Here is a 10,334-nt window from a genome sequence, read left to right as displayed (position 1 = left end):
CGTAAGATCCCTTGAATGTCACCTTCTGTAGAACTACAACTTCCGAATTCCTGGGCGGCTGACATTTCACCAATCACTTGGCAAGCGCCGGTTTTTTCATCGGCGTCACTTTCTAAAAGCCTTTAGAGTGGACGTCGTACAGCTCATATGTTTAATGTTTCATAACACTTTATAAACACACCAACACACTGGTGTGTTTATAAAGGGCGGCGAATGCCACTTCCTCTTGACAGCACCATGCAACTAATACATTAACCTGATGTTTTATTTACCTCACTTGTCTAAAGTAGCTGCACGTTGGTTGCACACACTGCATTTTTATTGAATTACTTGTAAATATAAAGCAGTACAAGTAGCCGGGGTTACTGCAGCTACACAGAAATATGAGGTGGGCTATGCAAATGCTGAGAGGCCGAAACGTTAGTGGGTTGCAAAATCAGAGCAGCTATAATAGATAAGTAGTCATATCTACATAAAGCTCCATTTACTTCCCATTTTCCTCACATGTTCTACATATGACCCCCTCACACTGCTAATGCATATGTTATAGTTTAGTGCAGTGATCTCAAACCAGTGGCTCCTGAGCAACATGTTGCTCTCCACTCCCATTGCTGTTGCTCCCAGTGGCCTCATAGATAGTCTTAAATTCAAGTTTTGGAGGCATGAAGACACATGAATACTCCAACAGGGCCTCCTGCAGGCTAGCAGGCCGCATGGAGCTATCAATTAGCCTATCACAGCCCTTATTTGGCAAACCCCTAGGAATTGCTTGTGCGGCTCCCCAACAGGTTTTACATTCGAGCAGGTCTGGACTGAAATTCAAAATAGGCCCTGGCATTTCAGCTACACAGAGGCCCAAACAGCACCTCACCAGCCCAATAAATAGTGCCTGTCTATGGCAACTTACAGCAGTCCCTCTGGCATTTGCCAGAACCCACAGATTGCCAGTCCAGGCCTGCATTCGAGTATGGCTCACGGGTAAAAAAGTTTGGTCTAGAGCATTGATCCCCAACCAGTAGCTCATGAGCAACATGTTGATCTCCAACCCCATGGATGTTGCTCCCAGTGGCCTCAAAGCAGAAGCTTATTTTTGAAGTCCAGGCTTGGAGGCAAGTTTTGGTTGTATAAAAACCAAGTGCACTGTCAAACAGAGCCTCAATGTAGGTTAACAATCCACATGGGGGCAACCAAATGGCCAATCACAGCACTTATTTGGCACCCTGAGAACATTTTTCATGCTTGTGTTGCTCCTCAACTCCTTTTACTTCTGAATGTTGCTCACAGGTCCAAAAGGTTGGGGATCCCTGGTCTAGAACATATCTATTATAAAATGAATGCTCACTCACTTTCACCCGCCGATAAATAGGCTCTATCCAAAAGTGGATAGAGTGGTGGAGTTTCACTGTGGTGAACTCTAGTTTTGTTCTGTGTTAAAACGCTCATTGCATCTACTCTAAAGTTTAGCAGCCACGTCCGCTCTTTCGTTGAGATCCGAATGCAAGGATGTCACGTACCAGATAGATTCCAGATAGTTTGCAAATGCAGGGACATTGCTTTTAGTGCCGGTTGGAATCCACTTAGACAATTTGCCAATAACAACTACTTTTTTTACACTATATTTTGGAATCACTTCAGAATTCCTTCTTTGTTACCAAACAGATAATACAATGAGATCAGCAACAGGCTTACCATTAACTATTACATCAGTTAATAGTGCTACTCCAGCAGAATGCTGCATTGAAATATTTTTTCAAAAGAGTAAACCGGTTTTTGTACATTCAATTTTGACATCTGACATAGGGTTAGATGTGTTGTTCGTTTCCCAGGTGCCCTCCAGTATACCATTATACCAGCTTTGAGTTCAATTGAGATCATTTGAGTTAATCGAGGTAAAAATAACTCTAATACTCGACCTTTGATGAATAACCACAGTTCCACCCAAGTGTCAGAGTGAGTTTCCCATACCCATAGTATACATACGTTTCTGGTGCAGGACACTCTATAATGATAGAAATGTCACCCACTGAGACTTGTCTGATGTCATGGGAGCCCAGTCATATTATCATGAAAGAAATATGTCCAAAGGAATTGATACATAGAAGAAAAAGGCAAAAACAGCACTCACATATTCTTACAGAGATAATACATCATTCATATCAGTCCTTTTCCCAGTGGAGCTTACAAAGTATGTCCCTATAGACACAATGATCAGTTTTATAAGGAGGCAATTAACATACCTGCATGTTTTTCAGCTGTGGGAGGAAAGCAGAGTATTCATAAGAAAACCAAAGCAAACAGGGGGGAATATAAAAAAGTCCATGCAGATAGTTATCTGGCTCGAATTGAACATAGAACCTCTAGAACAGCAATTACAAACTTTTAGGGGCAGATTTACTAAGGGTTGAAGTGAATTCGAGGGAATTTTCGAAGTAAAAAATTTGGAAATTCAAAGTAATTTTTTGGATACTTCGACCATCGAATAGGATACTACGACTTTGAATTTAGTTCGACTTCGATTCGAAGTAAAATAGTTAGAATATTCGACCATTCGATAATCGAAGTACTGTCTCTTTAAAAAAAACTTCGACTTCAATACTTCGCCAAATTAAACCCGCCAAAGTGCTATGTTAGCCTATGGGGACCTTGTACAACGTTTTTCTAAGTCTTTACACATCGAATAAAAATCGTTCGATCAAACGATTTTTATTTGATCGCAGGATTGGCAAATTTGCTGGAAAAACTTTGAATTCGATATTCAAATTCGAAGTTTTTTAATTCGATGGTCGAATTTCGAAGTTTTTTGTACCTCGAAATTCTACCCTTGATAAATCTGCCCCTAAATGTAAAATATGTATATTTTTACTTTATGATGTTACTGGTTCTTTTTAAGTCTATCGTTTGAGTTAAAAGGAATTTACTGGAATAGGTATGGGATCTGCCATTTAAGTCAAATAATTACATTTCTAAAAATGTTTTCCTTTTTCTCTGTAATAATATAACAGTGACTTTTTCTTGATCCCGACTAAGATATACAGTAATTTACCCTTATTGGAGACAAAGCGATCCTGTTAAGTTTAATTAATGTTTAAATGATTTTTAGAATATTCAAAAAATGGTGATCCAAATTACAGATTATGCTTATATTTTTTTTTTTTTGGTCCCTCTCTTTGTCACAGAGTTTATGGATTCTCTTCGGAGTTGTCTGTGATCTCTGGACACTTGTTACTGATGCTTTTTAAACTCTCTTACTGCTTTCCTCTAACAGTCTAAGTGGGGAGTATAAATTAGTTTTATCTTTATTTTATCCTGTCTATATTTATCCTATCCATCTATTATGGGTCCAATGGTAACAATTTTCCCACCTTTCATTATTATTTGTTGGATAATCGGAAATGCCACATCTAGTATTACAATTTTTAGATTACTTCACAGAGTTGCATCTCTTATCTTTAATTTAATCATAATCTTAATCTTGGAGCTGTCATCCAGAGTGATGAGACATTAGTTTTTTAATTGTTAAAGGGATACTGACATGTTTTCTTTCAAAATACATCAGTAAATAGTGCTGCTTCAGCAGATTTCTGCACTCAAATCTGTTTTCAAAAGAGCAAACTGATTTGTTTATATTTAATTTTAAAATCTGATATGGGGCTAGAAATATTGTCTGTTTCCCAGGTGCCCCCAGTCATGTGACCTGTGCTCTGATAAACTTAAGTCACTCTTTATTGCTATACTACATGTTGGAGTGATATCAACCCCCTACCCCCCACCAGCAGCCCATCAGCAGAACAAGGAGAAGGTTACCAGATAACAGCTCCCTTCTAGTTATAAGAACAGCACTCATTAGTAAAACCCCATGTTCCACTGTGACTCCTTCAATAACATTCAGTAGGAGAATCAATAGCCTGTCAGAAAGTAGGGATGTAGCGAACGTCGGAAAAAAAGTTCGCGAACATATTCGCGAACTTGCGCAAAAACGCGAGCGGTTCGCGAACGGTTCGCGAACCCCATAGACTTCAATGGGAAGGCGAACTTTAACATCTAGAAAAGACATTTCTGGCCAGAAAAATGATTTTAAAGTTGTTTAAAGGGTGCAACGACCTGGACAGTGGCATGCCAGAGGGGGATCAAGGGCAAAAATGTATCTGAAAAATCTGCCTGTGTGTGCTTGGAAGAGATAGTGTAGGGGGAGAGCTGTTAGTGATTTCAGGGACAGATGATAGTAAGTTTGCTGGCTAGTAATCTGCTTGATACTGCTCTGTATTGGAGGGACAGAAGTCTGCAGGGATTTGAGGGACATTTTAGCTTAGGTAGCTTTGCTGGCTAGTAATCTACTGTTCTCTTTAAACAACTGCCATACGTTGACCTTGTAGGCATTGTTTGCCCAGTTTTTTTGGACGCAGCCACTGAAGCACAGTTGCCAGAAAAAATATGCCATATAAATGCTGAAAATAGTAATTTTTCGCCATACGTTGACCTTGTAGACATTGTTTGCCCAGTTTTTTTGGTTGCAGCCACTGAAGCACAGTTGCCAGAAAAAATATGCCATATAAATGCTGAAAATAGTCATTTTTTGCCATACGTTGACCTTGTAGGCATTGTTTGCCCAGTTTTTTTGGTCGCAGCCACTGAAGCACAGTTGCCAGAAAAAATATGCCATATAAATGCTGAAAATAGTCATTTTTTGCCATATACGTTGAGTCAACGTATGGCAAAAAATGACTATTTTCAGCATTTATATGGCATATTTTTTCTGGCCTCTGTGCTTCAGTGGCTGCGGCCAAAAAAACTGGGCAAACAATGCCTACAAGGTCAACGTCGTTGACCTTGTAGGCATTGTTTGCCCAGTTTTTTTGGCCGCAGCCACTGAAGCACAGAGGCCAGAAAAAATATGCCATATAAATGCTGAAAATAGTCATTTTTTTGGTCGCAGCCACTGAAGCACAGTTGCCAGAAAAAATATGCCATATAAATGCTGAAAATAGTCATTTTTTGCCATATACGTTGAGTCAACGTATGGCAAAAAATGACTATTTTCAGCATTTATATGACATATTTTTTCTGGCCTCTGTGCTTCAGTGGCTGCGGCCAAAAAAACTGGGCAAACAATGCCTACAAGGTCAACGTCGTTGACCTTGTAGGCATTGTTTGCCCAGTTTTTTTGGCCGCAGCCACTGAAGCACAGAGGCCAGAAAAAATATGCCATATAAATGCTGAAAATAGTCATTTTTTTGGTCGCAGCCACTGAAGCACAGTTGCCAGAAAAATTATGCCATATAAATGCTGAAAATATGCATTTTTTTGGTTGCAGCCACTGAAGCACAGAGGCCAGAAAAATTATGCCATATAAATGCTGAAAATATAAATTTTTTTGGTTGCAGCCACTGAAGCACAGAGGCCAGAAAAATTATGCCATATAAATGCTGAAAATATGCATTTTTTTGGTTGCAGTCACTGAAGCACAGAGGCCAGAAAAATTATGCCATATAAATGCAGAAAATATGCATTTTTTTGGACGCAGCCACTGAAGCACAGTTGCCAGAAAAAATATGCCATATAAATGCTGAAAATAGTAATTTTTCGCCATACGTTGACCTTGTAGACATTGTTTGCCCAGTTTTTTTGGTTGCAGCCACTGAAGCACAGAGGCCAGAAAAAATTAAACCAGTAGGGTTTGCACCCTAGTTTGTAACGGTGGCGGAGGGAGGAGGAGGACGCTAAAGGACAGCTGTGTGTGGAGTCATGAGGCTTGAAGAGAAGGACAGCTGCATAGAAGTCAGAACAAGTCTTCCGGCGTGCAGTAACCCTCCGAGATCCACCCCTCATTCATTTTAATAAAGGTCAGGTAATCGACACTTTTGTGACCTAGGCGAGTTCTCTTCTCAGTTACAATCCCTCCTGCTGCACTGAAGGTCCTTTCTGAGAGCACACTTGAGGCTGGGCAAGACAAGAGGTTCATGGCAAATTGTGACAGCTCTGGCCACAGATCAAGCCTGCGCACCCAGTAGTCCAGGGGTTCATCGCTCCTCAGAGTGTCGATATCTGCAGTTAATGCCAGGTAGTCCGCTACCTGCCGGTCGAGGCGTTCTTTGAGGGTGGATCCAGAAGGGTTGTGGCGCTGCCTTGGACAGAAAAACATTTGCATGTCTGACGTTACAGACTGGCCAAAGGGCTTTGTCCTTGCAGGTGTGCTCGTGGCAGGATTACTGGCACCTCTGCCCCTGGAATGTTGATGAGTTCCTGAAGTGACATCACCCTTAAAAGCATTGTACAACATGTTTTGCAGGCTGGTTTGTAAATGCCGCATCTTTTCGGACTTGTGGTATGTTGGTAACATTTCTGACACTTTATGCTTGTACCGAGGGTCTAGTAGCGTTGCGACCCAGTACAGGTCCTTCTCCTTAAGCCTCTTGATACGGGGGTCCTTCAACAGGCATGACAGCATGAAAGACCCCATTCTCACAAGGTTGGATGCAGAGCTATCCATCTCCGCTTCCTCATTATCAAGGACTGCATCATCCACGGTCTCCTCCCCCCAGCCACGTACAAGACCAGGGGTCCCCAAAAGGTCACCACTAGCCCCCTGGGAAGCCTGCTCCTGTTGGTCCTCCTCCTCCTCCTCCACAAAGCCACCTTCCTCCTCTGACTCCACTTCTGGCACCTCTCCCTGCGTTGCAGCAGGTGCCTGGGTTCGTTCTGGTGATTCCAACCAGAAATCGTGCGCTTCCAGCTCCTCGTCACGCTGGTCTACAGCCTCATCTGTCACTCGTCGCACGGCACGCTCCAGGAATAAAGCGAAGGGTATTAGGTCGCTGATGGTGCCTTCGGTGCGACTGACCATATTTGTCACCTCTTCAAAAGGTCGCATGAGCCTGCAGGCATCGCGCATAAGCACCCAGTAACGGGGGAAAAAAATCCCCAGCTGTGCAGATCCAGTCCTACCACCCAGTTCAAAAAGGTACTCGTTGACGGCCCTTTGTTGTTGCAGCAGACGTTCCATCATAAGGAGCGTTGAATTCCAGCGAGTCTGGCTGTCAGAAATCAAACGCCTGACTGGCATGTTGTAGCGCTGCTGAATGTCAGCAAGGCGTGCCATGGCTGTGTAGGAACGTCTGAAATGGGCCGACACCTTTCTGGACTGGGTGAGAACGTCCTGGAATCCTGGGTACTTGGAGACAAAACGTTGGACTATTAAATTTAACACATGTGCCATGCAGGGCACATGTGTTAAATTGCCTAGTCTCAACGCTGCCAACAGATTGCTTCCATTGTCACACACCACTTTTCCGATCTGCAGTTGGTGTGGGGTCAGCCACCGATCGGCCTGTGACTGCAGAGATGACAGGAGTACAGATCCGGTATGGTTTTTGCTTTCCAGGCACGTCATCCCCAAGACAGCGTGACAACGGCGTACCTGGCACGTCGAATAGCCTAGGGGGAGCTGGGGGTGCACAGGTGTGGAGGAGGAGAAGGAGGACCCAGCAGCAGAGTAAGAAGAAGAAGAAGACGAGGTAGAGAGCGATGGAGGAGTAGAAGTGGTGGCAGAACCGCGTGCAATCCGTGGCGGTGACACCAACTCCACTGTTGTTGTTGAGCTACCCATTCCCTGCTTCCCAGCCATTACCAAGTTCACCCAGTGGGCAGTGTAGGTGACATACCTGCCCTGACCATGCTTGGAGGACCATGCGTCAGTAGTCATATGGACCTTTGGCCCAACACTAAGTGACAGAGATGCGGTAACTTGGCTCTGCACATGTTGGTACAGGTGTGGTATTCCCTTTTTAGAAAAAAAATTGCGGCTGGGTACATTCCACTGCGGTGTCCCAATTGCTACAAATTTGCGGAAGGCCTCAGAGTCCACCAGCTGGTATGGTAAAAGCTGGCGGGCTAAGAGTGCAGACAAGCCAGCTGTCAGACGCCGGGCAAGGGGGTGACAGTCAGACATTGGCTTCTTACGCTCAAACATGGCCTTCACAGAAACTTGGCTGGTGGCAGATGACTGGGAATGGGAACAGGTGGTCAAGGTGGAAGGCGGAGTGGAGGGTGGTTCAGACGGGTCAAGGAGAGCAGAGGTAGAGCAGTAAGATGCTGGACCAGAAGGAGTGTGGCTTTTAGTTTGCCTGTTGCCTTTGAGGTGTTGCTCCCAAAGTGCTTTGTGCTTGCCGCTCATGTGCCTTCGCATAGAAGTTGTACCTATGTGGCTGTTGGGCTTACCAAGGCTCAGTTTCTGACTGCACTCATTGCAAATTACAATGCTTTTGTCAGAGGCACACACATTAAAAAAATCCCACACTGCTGACTTTTTGGAAGTGTGCGATCTGGCGGTAACAGTAGAAGTTGGCGGCATTGGCGGCAATGGCGGGTGCGTTGGCCGGCTGAACACAGGTGCCGATACATGTTGTTGCCCTACTGATCCCTGCGGGCTGTCCTCCCTGCTTCTTCTAAGTCTTATTCTCCTACTGCCTCTCTGACTCTCCGTCTCTCCATCTGAACTACCCTCCTCTTGCTCTCTTCTACTAGGCACCCACAAAACATCAATCTCCTCATCATCATTCTCCTCAGATGCATCAATTTCTTCTGACACATCACAGAAGGAAGCAGCAGCGGGGACCTCCTCCTCATCACTCATTATGTCCATCTCTGTCGTGTTCTCTGCCAGAATTAAATCTGGTGTAAGGTCCTCATCTCCTTCATCTTCTTCTGGCAATAATGGTTGCGCATTACTCAGTTCAAGAAACTCATGGGAAAATAACTCCTCTGACCCCAGTGAAGAAGGGGCACCGGTGGTGGAGGAAGTGTTACGTGGGGTGGCCATAGCAGTGGAGGATGAGGAGGATGTTGTGGTAAAGTTAGAAACGGTAGAGGATGGGGTGTGCTGTGTAAGCCAGTCAACTACCTCTTCAGCATTTTGGGAGTTCAGGGTCATTGGCTTTTTAAAACTGGGCAATTTGCTAGGGCCACAGGATTGCATAGCAGCACGGCCCCTAGCACGGCCTCTGCGTGGCGGCCTGCCTTTGCCTGGCATTATTTTTTAAAAAACAACAACAACAACAAAAACTCAGTTGGTTTTTCTGGAAACGATAATACACACAGCTAGATGGCGGGTTGAAGAAAACAGTGTGCAAATAATGCCTACAAGGTCAACGTATACACTACTACAGCGGTGGATACGGATTACGTAAAATATATTATGGCTGCTTGAAAAAAGTCACTCCAGTGTTTTTTCTGGAGACGGTAATATTATGGATATTTAGACAGAATGTGAACAAGGTCACACAGCTAGATGGCGGGTTGAAGAAAACAGTGTGCAAATAATGCCTACAAGGTCAACGTATACACTACTACAGCGGTGGATACGGATTACGTAAAATATATTATGGCTGCTTGAAAAAAGTCACTCCGGTGTTTTTTCTGGAGACGGTAATATTATGGATATTTAGACAGAATGTGAACAAGGTCACACAGCTAGATGGCGGGTTGAAGAAAACAGTGTGCAAATAATGCCTACAAGGTCAACGTATACACTACTACAGCGGTGGATACGGATTACGTAAAATATATTATGGCTGCTTGAAAAAAGTCACTCCGGTGTTTTTTCTGGAGACGGTAATATTATGGATATTTAGACAGAATGTGAACAAGGTCACACAGCTAGATGGCGGGTTGAAGAAAACACTGTGCAAATAATGCCTACAGGGCAAATAATGCCTAAAAGGTCAACTTATACACTACTACAGCGGTAGTAAAATAAAAAAAAGTAAAATAAAAAAAAATGAATATTAAAAAAAAAAATTAAAGTTGGTGCTGCTGAACTACTAGGAGCAGCAGATTAGCACACCAGTCCCACTCCCCAACACTGCTAGACTAATAGCACTGGGCTCTTATAGTAGTAGTAGTAGTAGTAGTAAAACAACAAAAAAATAAATAAAAGCAGTCCTTACAAGGACTACTGTTATTGCAGCAGTCAGCAGATGAGATCAGAAGCAGGACAGCTGCCCACTGCAGCTACATACAGAGCACTGCAGTAGAAGGTAGATTACTAGCCAGCAAAGCTACCTAAGCTAAAATGTCCCTCAAACCCCTGCAGACTTCTGTCCCTCCAATAACAGAGCAGTATCAAAACGATTACTAGCCAGCAAACTTTCAACTGTCCCTGAAATCACTAACAGGCAGCAGCTCTCTCCCTACACTATCTCTTCAGCACACACAGGCAGAGTGAAAAAACGCTGCAGGGCTTCGGTTTTTATAGGGAAGGGGAGTGGTCCAGGGGAGAGCTTCCTGATTGGCTGCCATGTACCTGCTGGTCTGGGGTGAGAGGGCAAAAAAAAGCGCCA

This window comes from Xenopus laevis, chromosome 2L (assembly GCF_017654675.1).
Source record: "Xenopus laevis strain J_2021 chromosome 2L, Xenopus_laevis_v10.1, whole genome shotgun sequence".
Classification (NCBI taxonomy): Eukaryota; Metazoa; Chordata; class Amphibia; order Anura; family Pipidae; genus Xenopus; species Xenopus laevis.
Note: the sequence above shows the minus strand (reverse complement) of the source record.